Source organism: Rhamphochromis longiceps, linkage group LG23 (genome assembly GCF_057381845.1).
Source record: "Rhamphochromis longiceps isolate RC_006_pf linkage group LG23, R_longiceps_female_GT1.1, whole genome shotgun sequence".
In the NCBI taxonomy this organism is placed as follows: domain Eukaryota; kingdom Metazoa; phylum Chordata; class Actinopteri; order Cichliformes; family Cichlidae; genus Rhamphochromis; species Rhamphochromis longiceps.
The window spans coordinates 48,724,896-48,737,797 of NC_140578.1; positions in this window are offsets into that span (position 1 = coordinate 48,724,896).

Sequence of the window (12,902 nt, forward strand, 5' to 3'; positions counted from 1 at the left end):
GGCTGGGCTCAATGATGTAGGGACTGTCTTGTCCTCTATTTATATGTTTCCCTTAACTTAGGTTTTCTTTGTGACTTTCTTGTCTTCTATTTCTCTGTTTCTTCTTACTTAGGTTTTTTTCTGCATTTTCTTAGCTTTTTCTGTGCTTTTCTGTTTTTCTCAACCCTGCTTGGGGAGTTCTATTTCTCTGTTTGTCTCAACCCTACTTGGGGAGCTTTTCTTTCATGTGCTTTCTTCTTAGCTTTCTCTGTACTTTTTTCTTAGTTTTTCTCTATTTTTCTTCTCTGTGTACCCTTTGTGACTCTCTTGTCATCTATTTCCATTTTTCCTTTTTATTCTCTTGTTCTTATTCATGGCACCCCCTATTCCTTAGTCCACTCTTTCTTTCATCTTTATATTTCTGGCACCCCCATCTTTAGTAACCACTCTATTTAGGCTTCTTTTTCTGTTTTTCTGTTTTTCCATTTTTTAGGCTTTTTTTCTGTTTTTCTGGGGGGTGGGGGGGAGGGAGGGGGGATAGGTTAGGATTAGGGTAGGAGATATGGGCAGGGGCATCACCCACTCCACCGGGACCTGGCTGGTTAGGGTGTGGAAAAGGAAACAGGGTCCCAGCAATTGCTGGTCCCCTGTTGGTGCACTCTCACTCGACTGGAGTGGGCATTGATGCCCCCTGATCAAAAAATTACCCATCTTGGGTTATAGTTGCTAGCTGTTTATGATTGAGCCCGTCGCGACGTTTCGGCGTTGTTTCGCCTTCATCAGGCTGGGCTCAATGATGTAGGGACTGTCTTGTCCTCTATTTATATGTTTCCCTTAACTTAGGGTTTTCTTTGTGACTTTCTTGTCTTCTATTTCTCTGTTTCTTCTTACTTAGGTTTTTTTCTGCATTTTCTTAGCTTTTTCTGTGCTTTTCTGTTTTTCTCAACCCTGCTTGGGGAGTTCTATTTCTCTGTTTGTCTCAACCCTACTTGGGGAGCTTTTCTTTCATGTGCTTTCTTCTTAGCTTTCTCTGTACTTTTTTCTTAGTTTTTCTCTATTTTTCTTCTCTGTGTACCCTTTGTGACTCTCTTGTCATCTATTTCCATTTTTCCTTTTTATTCTCTTGTTCTTATTCATGGCACCCCCTATTCCTTAGTCCACTCTTTCTTTCATCTTTATATTTCTGGCACCCCCATCTTTAGTAACCACTCTATTTAGGCTTCTTTTTCTGTTTTTCTGTTTTTCCATTTTTTAGGCTTTTTTTCTGTTTTTCTGGGGGGTGGGGGGGAGGGAGGGGGGATAGGTTAGGATTAGGGTAGGAGATATGGGCAGGGGCATCACCCACTCCACCGGGACCTGGCTGGTTAGGGTGTGGAAAAGGAAACAGGGTCCCAGCAATTGCTGGTCCCCTGTTGGTGCACTCTCACTCGACTGGAGTGGGCATTGATGCCCCCTGATCAAAAAATTACCCATCTTGGGTTATAGTTGCTAGCTGTTTATGATTGAGCCCGTCGCGACGTTTCGGCGTTGTTTCGCCTTCATCAGGCTGGGCTCAATGATGTAGGGACTGTCTTGTCCTCTATTTATATGTTTCCCTTAACTTAGGTTTTCTTTGTGACTTTCTTGTCTTCTATTTCTCTGTTTCTTCTTACTTAGGTTTTTTTCTGCATTTTCTTAGCTTTTTCTGTGCTTTTCTGTTTTTCTCAACCCTGCTTGGGGAGTTCTATTTCTCTGTTTGTCTCAACCCTACTTGGGGAGCTTTTCTTTCATGTGCTTTCTTCTTAGCTTTCTCTGTACTTTTTTCTTAGTTTTTCTCTATTTTTCTTCTCTGTGTACCCTTTGTGACCTCTTGTCATCTATTTCCATTTTTCCTTTTTATTCTCTTGTTCTTATTCATGGCACCCCCTATTCCTTAGTCCACTCTTTCTTTCATCTTTATATTTCTGGCACCCCCATCTTTAGTAACCACTCTATTCTCTATTTAGGCTTCTTTTTCTGTTTTTCTGTTTTTCCATTTTTTAGGCTTTTTTTCTGTTTTTCTGGGGGGTGGGGAGGGAGGGGGGATAGGTTAGGATTAGGGTAGGAGATATGGGCAGGGGCATCACCCACTCCACCGGGACCTGGCTGGTTAGGGTGTGGAAAAGGAAACAGGGTCCCAGCAATTGCTGGTCCCCTGTTGGTGCACTCTCACTCGACTGGAGTGGGCATTGATGCCCCCTGATCAAAAAATTACCCATCTTGGGTTATAGTTGCTAGCTGTTTATGATTGAGCCCGTCGCGACGTTTCGGCGTTGTTTCGCCTTCATCAGGCTGGGCTCAATGATGTAGGGACTGTCTTGTCCTCTATTTATATGTTTCCCTTAACTTTGGTTTTCTTTGTGACTTTCTTGTCTTCTATTTCTCTGTTTCTTCTTACTTAGGTTTTTTTCTGCATTTTCTTAGCTTTTTCTGTGCTTTTCTGTTTTTCTCAACCCTGCTTGGGGAGTTCTATTTCTCTGTTTGTCTCAACCCTACTTGGGGAGCTTTTCTTTCATGTGCTTTCTTCTTAGCTTTCTCTGTACTTTTTTCTTAGTTTTTCTCTATTTTTCTTCTCTGTGTACCCTTTGTGACTCTCTTGTCATCTATTTCCATTTTTCCTTTTTATTCTCTTGTTCTTATTCATGGCACCCCCTATTCCTTAGTCCACTCTTTCTTTCATCTTTATATTTCTGGCACCCCCATCTTTAGTAACCACTCTATTTAGGCTTCTTTTTCTGTTTTTCTGTTTTTCCATTTTTTAGGCTTTTTTTCTGTTTTTCTGGGGGGTGGGGGGGAGGGAGGGGGGATAGGTTAGGATTAGGGTAGGAGATATGGGCAGGGGCATCACCCACTCCACCGGGACCTGGCTGGTTAGGGTGTGGAAAAGGAAACAGGGTCCCAGCAATTGCTGGTCCCCTGTTGGTGCACTCTCACTCGACTGGAGTGGGCATTGATGCCCCCTGATCAAAAAATTACCCATCTTGGGTTATAGTTGCTAGCTGTTTATGATTGAGCCCGTCGCGACGTTTCGGCGTTGTTTCGCCTTCATCAGGCTGGGCTCAATGATGTAGGGACTGTCTTGTCCTCTATTTATATGTTTCCCTTAACTTAGGTTTTCTTTGTGACTTTCTTGTCTTCTATTTCTCTGTTTCTTCTTACTTAGGTTTTTTTCTGCATTTTCTTAGCTTTTTCTGTGCTTTTCTGTTTTTCTCAACCCTGCTTGGGGAGTTCTATTTCTCTGTTTGTCTCAACCCTACTTGGGGAGCTTTTCTTTCATGTGCTTTCTTCTTAGCTTTCTCTGTACTTTTTTCTTAGTTTTTCTCTATTTTTCTTCTCTGTGTACCCTTTGTGACTCTCTTGTCATCTATTTCCATTTTTCCTTTTTATTCTCTTGTTCTTATTCATGGCACCCCCTATTCCTTAGTCCACTCTTTCTTTCATCTTTATATTTCTGGCACCCCCATCTTTAGTAACCACTCTATTTAGGCTTCTTTTTCTGTTTTTCTGTTTTTCCATTTTTTAGGCTTTTTTTCTGTTTTTCTGGGGGGTGGGGGGGAGGGAGGGGGGATAGGTTAGGATTAGGGTAGGAGATATGGGCAGGGGCATCACCCACTCCACCGGGACCTGGCTGGTTAGGGTGTGGAAAAGGAAACAGGGTCCCAGCAATTGCTGGTCCCCTGTTGGTGCACTCTCACTCGACTGGAGTGGGCATTGATGCCCCCTGATCAAAAAATTACCCATCTTGGGTTATAGTTGCTAGCTGTTTATGATTGAGCCCGTCGCGACGTTTCGGCGTTGTTTCGCCTTCATCAGGCTGGGCTCAATGATGTAGGGACTGTCTTGTCCTCTATTTATATGTTTCCCTTAACTTAGGTTTTCTTTGTGACTTTCTTGTCTTCTATTTCTCTGTTTCTTCTTACTTAGGTTTTTTTCTGCATTTTCTTAGCTTTTTCTGTGCTTTTCTGTTTTTCTCAACCCTGCTTGGGGAGTTCTATTTCTCTGTTTGTCTCAACCCTACTTGGGGAGCTTTTCTTTCATGTGCTTTCTTCTTAGCTTTCTCTGTACTTTTTTCTTAGTTTTTCTCTATTTTTCTTCTCTGTGTACCCTTTGTGACTCTCTTGTCATCTATTTCCATTTTTCCTTTTTATTCTCTTGTTCTTATTCATGGCACCCCCTATTCCTTAGTCCACTCTTTCTTTCATCTTTATATTTCTGGCACCCCCATCTTTAGTAACCACTCTATTTAGGCTTCTTTTTCTGTTTTTCTGTTTTTCCATTTTTTAGGCTTTTTTTCTGTTTTTCTGGGGGGTGGGGGGGAGGGAGGGGGGATAGGTTAGGATTAGGGTAGGAGATATGGGCAGGGGCATCACCCACTCCACCGGGACCTGGCTGGTTAGGGTGTGGAAAAGGAAACAGGGTCCCAGCAATTGCTGGTCCCCTGTTGGTGCACTCTCACTCGACTGGAGTGGGCATTGATGCCCCCTGATCAAAAAATTACCCATCTTGGGTTATAGTTGCTAGCTGTTTATGATTGAGCCCGTCGCGACGTTTCGGCGTTGTTTCGCCTTCATCAGGCTGGGCTCAATGATGTAGGGACTGTCTTGTCCTCTATTTATATGTTTCCCTTAACTTAGGTTTTCTTTGTGACTTTCTTGTCTTCTATTTCTCTGTTTCTTCTTACTTAGGTTTTTTTCTGCATTTTCTTAGCTTTTTCTGTGCTTTTCTGTTTTTCTCAACCCTGCTTGGGGAGTTCTATTTCTCTGTTTGTCTCAACCCTACTTGGGGAGCTTTTCTTTCATGTGCTTTCTTCTTAGCTTTCTCTGTACTTTTTTCTTAGTTTTTCTCTATTTTTCTTCTCTGTGTACCCTTTGTGACTCTCTTGTCATCTATTTCCATTTTTCCTTTTTATTCTCTTGTTCTTATTCATGGCACCCCCTATTCCTTAGTCCACTCTTTCTTTCATCTTTATATTTCTGGCACCCCCATCTTTAGTAACCACTCTATTTAGGCTTCTTTTTCTGTTTTTCTGTTTTTCCATTTTTTAGGCTTTTTTTCTGTTTTTCTGGGGGGTGGGGGGGAGGGAGGGGGGATAGGTTAGGATTAGGGTAGGAGATATGGGCAGGGGCATCACCCACTCCACCGGGACCTGGCTGGTTAGGGTGTGGAAAAGGAAACAGGGTCCCAGCAATTGCTGGTCCCCTGTTGGTGCACTCTCACTCGACTGGAGTGGGCATTGATGCCCCCTGATCAAAAAATTACCCATCTTGGGTTATAGTTGCTAGCTGTTTATGATTGAGCCCGTCGCGACGTTTCGGCGTTGTTTCGCCTTCATCAGGCTGGGCTCAATGATGTAGGGACTGTCTTGTCCTCTATTTATATGTTTCCCTTAACTTAGGTTTTCTTTGTGACTTTCTTGTCTTCTATTTCTCTGTTTCTTCTTACTTAGGTTTTTTTCTGCATTTTCTTAGCTTTTTCTGTGCTTTTCTGTTTTTCTCAACCCTGCTTGGGGAGTTCTATTTCTCTGTTTGTCTCAACCCTACTTGGGGAGCTTTTCTTTCATGTGCTTTCTTCTTAGCTTTCTCTGTACTTTTTTCTTAGTTTTTCTCTATTTTTCTTCTCTGTGTACCCTTTGTGACTCTCTTGTCATCTATTTCCATTTTTCCTTTTTATTCTCTTGTTCTTATTCATGGCACCCCCTATTCCTTAGTCCACTCTTTCTTTCATCTTTATATTTCTGGCACCCCCATCTTTAGTAACCACTCTATTTAGGCTTCTTTTTCTGTTTTTCTGTTTTTCCATTTTTTAGGCTTTTTTTCTGTTTTTCTGGGGGGTGGGGGGGAGGGAGGGGGGATAGGTTAGGATTAGGGTAGGAGATATGGGCAGGGGCATCACCCACTCCACCGGGACCTGGCTGGTTAGGGTGTGGAAAAGGAAACAGGGTCCCAGCAATTGCTGGTCCCCTGTTGGTGCACTCTCACTCGACTGGAGTGGGCATTGATGCCCCCTGATCAAAAAATTACCCATCTTGGGTTATAGTTGCTAGCTGTTTATGATTGAGCCCGTCGCGACGTTTCGGCGTTGTTTCGCCTTCATCAGGCTGGGCTCAATGATGTAGGGACTGTCTTGTCCTCTATTTATATGTTTCCCTTAACTTAGGTTTTCTTTGTGACTTTCTTGTCTTCTATTTCTCTGTTTCTTCTTACTTAGGTTTTTTTCTGCATTTTCTTAGCTTTTTCTGTGCTTTTCTGTTTTTCTCAACCCTGCTTGGGGAGTTCTATTTCTCTGTTTGTCTCAACCCTACTTGGGGAGCTTTTCTTTCATGTGCTTTCTTCTTAGCTTTCTCTGTACTTTTTTCTTAGTTTTTCTCTATTTTTCTTCTCTGTGTACCCTTTGTGACTCTCTTGTCATCTATTTCCATTTTTCCTTTTTATTCTCTTGTTCTTATTCATGGCACCCCCTATTCCTTAGTCCACTCTTTCTTTCATCTTTATATTTCTGGCACCCCCATCTTTAGTAACCACTCTATTTAGGCTTCTTTTTCTGTTTTTCTGTTTTTCCATTTTTTAGGCTTTTTTTCTGTTTTTCTGGGGGGTGGGGGGGAGGGAGGGGGGATAGGTTAGGATTAGGGTAGGAGATATGGGCAGGGGCATCACCCACTCCACCGGGACCTGGCTGGTTAGGGTGTGGAAAAGGAAACAGGGTCCCAGCAATTGCTGGTCCCCTGTTGGTGCACTCTCACTCGACTGGAGTGGGCATTGATGCCCCCTGATCAAAAAATTACCCATCTTGGGTTATAGTTGCTAGCTGTTTATGATTGAGCCCGTCGCGACGTTTCGGCGTTGTTTCGCCTTCATCAGGCTGGGCTCAATGATGTAGGGACTGTCTTGTCCTCTATTTATATGTTTCCCTTAACTTAGGTTTTCTTTGTGACTTTCTTGTCTTCTATTTCTCTGTTTCTTCTTACTTAGGTTTTTTTCTGCATTTTCTTAGCTTTTTCTGTGCTTTTCTGTTTTTCTCAACCCTGCTTGGGGAGTTCTATTTCTCTGTTTGTCTCAACCCTACTTGGGGAGCTTTTCTTTCATGTGCTTTCTTCTTAGCTTTCTCTGTACTTTTTTCTTAGTTTTTCTCTATTTTTCTTCTCTGTGTACCCTTTGTGACTCTCTTGTCATCTATTTCCATTTTTCCTTTTTATTCTCTTGTTCTTATTCATGGCACCCCCTATTCCTTAGTCCACTCTTTCTTTCATCTTTATATTTCTGGCACCCCCATCTTTAGTAACCACTCTATTTAGGCTTCTTTTTCTGTTTTTCTGTTTTTCCATTTTTTAGGCTTTTTTTCTGTTTTTCTGGGGGGTGGGGGGGAGGGAGGGGGGATAGGTTAGGATTAGGGTAGGAGATATGGGCAGGGGCATCACCCACTCCACCGGGACCTGGCTGGTTAGGGTGTGGAAAAGGAAACAGGGTCCCAGCAATTGCTGGTCCCCTGTTGGTGCACTCTCACTCGACTGGAGTGGGCATTGATGCCCCCTGATCAAAAAATTACCCATCTTGGGTTATAGTTGCTAGCTGTTTATGATTGAGCCCGTCGCGACGTTTCGGCGTTGTTTCGCCTTCATCAGGCTGGGCTCAATGATGTAGGGACTGTCTTGTCCTCTATTTATATGTTTCCCTTAACTTAGGTTTTCTTTGTGACTTTCTTGTCTTCTATTTCTCTGTTTCTTCTTACTTAGGTTTTTTTCTGCATTTTCTTAGCTTTTTCTGTGCTTTTCTGTTTTTCTCAACCCTGCTTGGGGAGTTCTATTTCTCTGTTTGTCTCAACCCTACTTGGGGAGCTTTTCTTTCATGTGCTTTCTTCTTAGCTTTCTCTGTACTTTTTTCTTAGTTTTTCTCTATTTTTCTTCTCTGTGTACCCTTTGTGACTCTCTTGTCATCTATTTCCATTTTTCCTTTTTATTCTCTTGTTCTTATTCATGGCACCCCCTATTCCTTAGTCCACTCTTTCTTTCATCTTTATATTTCTGGCACCCCCATCTTTAGTAACCACTCTATTTAGGCTTCTTTTTCTGTTTTTCTGTTTTTCCATTTTTTAGGCTTTTTTTCTGTTTTTCTGGGGGGTGGGGGGGAGGGAGGGGGGATAGGTTAGGATTAGGGTAGGAGATATGGGCAGGGGCATCACCCACTCCACCGGGACCTGGCTGGTTAGGGTGTGGAAAAGGAAACAGGGTCCCAGCAATTGCTGGTCCCCTGTTGGTGCACTCTCACTCGACTGGAGTGGGCATTGATGCCCCCTGATCAAAAAATTACCCATCTTGGGTTATAGTTGCTAGCTGTTTATGATTGAGCCCGTCGCGACGTTTCGGCGTTGTTTCGCCTTCATCAGGCTGGGCTCAATGATGTAGGGACTGTCTTGTCCTCTATTTATATGTTTCCCTTAACTTAGGTTTTCTTTGTGACTTTCTTGTCTTCTATTTCTCTGTTTCTTCTTACTTAGGTTTTTTTCTGCATTTTCTTAGCTTTTTCTGTGCTTTTCTGTTTTTCTCAACCCTGCTTGGGGAGTTCTATTTCTCTGTTTGTCTCAACCCTACTTGGGGAGCTTTTCTTTCATGTGCTTTCTTCTTAGCTTTCTCTGTACTTTTTTCTTAGTTTTTCTCTATTTTTCTTCTCTGTGTACCCTTTGTGACTCTCTTGTCATCTATTTCCATTTTTCCTTTTTATTCTCTTGTTCTTATTCATGGCACCCCCTATTCCTTAGTCCACTCTTTCTTTCATCTTTATATTTCTGGCACCCCCATCTTTAGTAACCACTCTATTTAGGCTTCTTTTTCTGTTTTTCTGTTTTTCCATTTTTTAGGCTTTTTTTCTGTTTTTCTGGGGGGTGGGGGGGAGGGAGGGGGGATAGGTTAGGATTAGGGTAGGAGATATGGGCAGGGGCATCACCCACTCCACCGGGACCTGGCTGGTTAGGGTGTGGAAAAGGAAACAGGGTCCCAGCAATTGCTGGTCCCCTGTTGGTGCACTCTCACTCGACTGGAGTGGGCATTGATGCCCCCTGATCAAAAAATTACCCATCTTGGGTTATAGTTGCTAGCTGTTTATGATTGAGCCCGTCGCGACGTTTCGGCGTTGTTTCGCCTTCATCAGGCTGGGCTCAATGATGTAGGGACTGTCTTGTCCTCTATTTATATGTTTCCCTTAACTTAGGTTTTCTTTGTGACTTTCTTGTCTTCTATTTCTCTGTTTCTTCTTACTTAGGTTTTTTTCTGCATTTTCTTAGCTTTTTCTGTGCTTTTCTGTTTTTCTCAACCCTGCTTGGGGAGTTCTATTTCTCTGTTTGTCTCAACCCTACTTGGGGAGCTTTTCTTTCATGTGCTTTCTTCTTAGCTTTCTCTGTACTTTTTTCTTAGTTTTTCTCTATTTTTCTTCTCTGTGTACCCTTTGTGACTCTCTTGTCATCTATTTCCATTTTTCCTTTTTATTCTCTTGTTCTTATTCATGGCACCCCCTATTCCTTAGTCCACTCTTTCTTTCATCTTTATATTTCTGGCACCCCCATCTTTAGTAACCACTCTATTTAGGCTTCTTTTTCTGTTTTTCTGTTTTTCCATTTTTTAGGCTTTTTTTCTGTTTTTCTGGGGGGTGGGGGGGAGGGAGGGGGGATAGGTTAGGATTAGGGTAGGAGATATGGGCAGGGGCATCACCCACTCCACCGGGACCTGGCTGGTTAGGGTGTGGAAAAGGAAACAGGGTCCCAGCAATTGCTGGTCCCCTGTTGGTGCACTCTCACTCGACTGGAGTGGGCATTGATGCCCCCTGATCAAAAAATTACCCATCTTGGGTTATAGTTGCTAGCTGTTTATGATTGAGCCCGTCGCGACGTTTCGGCGTTGTTTCGCCTTCATCAGGCTGGGCTCAATGATGTAGGGACTGTCTTGTCCTCTATTTATATGTTTCCCTTAACTTAGGTTTTCTTTGTGACTTTCTTGTCTTCTATTTCTCTGTTTCTTCTTACTTAGGTTTTTTTCTGCATTTTCTTAGCTTTTTCTGTGCTTTTCTGTTTTTCTCAACCCTGCTTGGGGAGTTCTATTTCTCTGTTTGTCTCAACCCTACTTGGGGAGCTTTTCTTTCATGTGCTTTCTTCTTAGCTTTCTCTGTACTTTTTTCTTAGTTTTTCTCTATTTTTCTTCTCTGTGTACCCTTTGTGACTCTCTTGTCATCTATTTCCATTTTTCCTTTTTATTCTCTTGTTCTTATTCATGGCACCCCCTATTCCTTAGTCCACTCTTTCTTTCATCTTTATATTTCTGGCACCCCCATCTTTAGTAACCACTCTATTTAGGCTTCTTTTTCTGTTTTTCTGTTTTTCCATTTTTTAGGCTTTTTTTCTGTTTTTCTGGGGGGTGGGGGGGAGGGAGGGGGGATAGGTTAGGATTAGGGTAGGAGATATGGGCAGGGGCATCACCCACTCCACCGGGACCTGGCTGGTTAGGGTGTGGAAAAGGAAACAGGGTCCCAGCAATTGCTGGTCCCCTGTTGGTGCACTCTCACTCGACTGGAGTGGGCATTGATGCCCCCTGATCAAAAAATTACCCATCTTGGGTTATAGTTGCTAGCTGTTTATGATTGAGCCCGTCGCGACGTTTCGGCGTTGTTTCGCCTTCATCAGGCTGGGCTCAATGATGTAGGGACTGTCTTGTCCTCTATTTATATGTTTCCCTTAACTTAGGTTTTCTTTGTGACTTTCTTGTCTTCTATTTCTCTGTTTCTTCTTACTTAGGTTTTTTTCTGCATTTTCTTAGCTTTTTCTGTGCTTTTCTGTTTTTCTCAACCCTGCTTGGGGAGTTCTATTTCTCTGTTTGTCTCAACCCTACTTGGGGAGCTTTTCTTTCATGTGCTTTCTTCTTAGCTTTCTCTGTACTTTTTTCTTAGTTTTTCTCTATTTTTCTTCTCTGTGTACCCTTTGTGACTCTCTTGTCATCTATTTCCATTTTTCCTTTTTATTCTCTTGTTCTTATTCATGGCACCCCCTATTCCTTAGTCCACTCTTTCTTTCATCTTTATATTTCTGGCACCCCCATCTTTAGTAACCACTCTATTTAGGCTTCTTTTTCTGTTTTTCTGTTTTTCCATTTTTTAGGCTTTTTTTCTGTTTTTCTGGGGGGTGGGGGGGAGGGAGGGGGGATAGGTTAGGATTAGGGTAGGAGATATGGGCAGGGGCATCACCCACTCCACCGGGACCTGGCTGGTTAGGGTGTGGAAAAGGAAACAGGGTCCCAGCAATTGCTGGTCCCCTGTTGGTGCACTCTCACTCGACTGGAGTGGGCATTGATGCCCCCTGATCAAAAAATTACCCATCTTGGGTTATAGTTGCTAGCTGTTTATGATTGAGCCCGTCGCGACGTTTCGGCGTTGTTTCGCCTTCATCAGGCTGGGCTCAATGATGTAGGGACTGTCTTGTCCTCTATTTATATGTTTCCCTTAACTTAGGTTTTCTTTGTGACTTTCTTGTCTTCTATTTCTCTGTTTCTTCTTACTTAGGTTTTTTTCTGCATTTTCTTAGCTTTTTCTGTGCTTTTCTGTTTTTCTCAACCCTGCTTGGGGAGTTCTATTTCTCTGTTTGTCTCAACCCTACTTGGGGAGCTTTTCTTTCATGTGCTTTCTTCTTAGCTTTCTCTGTACTTTTTTCTTAGTTTTTCTCTATTTTTCTTCTCTGTGTACCCTTTGTGACTCTCTTGTCATCTATTTCCATTTTTCCTTTTTATTCTCTTGTTCTTATTCATGGCACCCCCTATTCCTTAGTCCACTCTTTCTTTCATCTTTATATTTCTGGCACCCCCATCTTTAGTAACCACTCTATTTAGGCTTCTTTTTCTGTTTTTCTGTTTTTCCATTTTTTAGGCTTTTTTTCTGTTTTTCTGGGGGGTGGGGGGGAGGGAGGGGGGATAGGTTAGGATTAGGGTAGGAGATATGGGCAGGGGCATCACCCACTCCACCGGGACCTGGCTGGTTAGGGTGTGGAAAAGGAAACAGGGTCCCAGCAATTGCTGGTCCCCTGTTGGTGCACTCTCACTCGACTGGAGTGGGCATTGATGCCCCCTGATCAAAAAATTACCCATCTTGGGTTATAGTTGCTAGCTGTTTATGATTGAGCCCGTCGCGACGTTTCGGCGTTGTTTCGCCTTCATCAGGCTGGGCTCAATGATGTAGGGACTGTCTTGTCCTCTATTTATATGTTTCCCTTAACTTAGGTTTTCTTTGTGACTTTCTTGTCTTCTATTTCTCTGTTTCTTCTTACTTAGGTTTTTTTCTGCATTTTCTTAGCTTTTTCTGTGCTTTTCTGTTTTTCTCAACCCTGCTTGGGGAGTTCTATTTCTCTGTTTGTCTCAACCCTACTTGGGGAGCTTTTCTTTCATGTGCTTTCTTCTTAGCTTTCTCTGTACTTTTTTCTTAGTTTTTCTCTATTTTTCTTCTCTGTGTACCCTTTGTGACTCTCTTGTCATCTATTTCCATTTTTCCTTTTTATTCTCTTGTTCTTATTCATGGCACCCCCTATTCCTTAGTCCACTCTTTCTTTCATCTTTATATTTCTGGCACCCCCATCTTTAGTAACCACTCTATTTAGGCTTCTTTTTCTGTTTTTCTGTTTTTCCATTTTTTAGGCTTTTTTTCTGTTTTTCTGGGGGGTGGGGGGGAGGGAGGGGGGATAGGTTAGGATTAGGGTAGGAGATATGGGCAGGGGCATCACCCACTCCACCGGGACCTGGCTGGTTAGGGTGTGGAAAAGGAAACAGGGTCCCAGCAATTGCTGGTCCCCTGTTGGTGCACTCTCACTCGACTGGAGTGGGCATTGATGCCCCCTGATCAAAAAATTACCCATCTTGGGTTATAGTTGCTAGCTGTTTATGATTG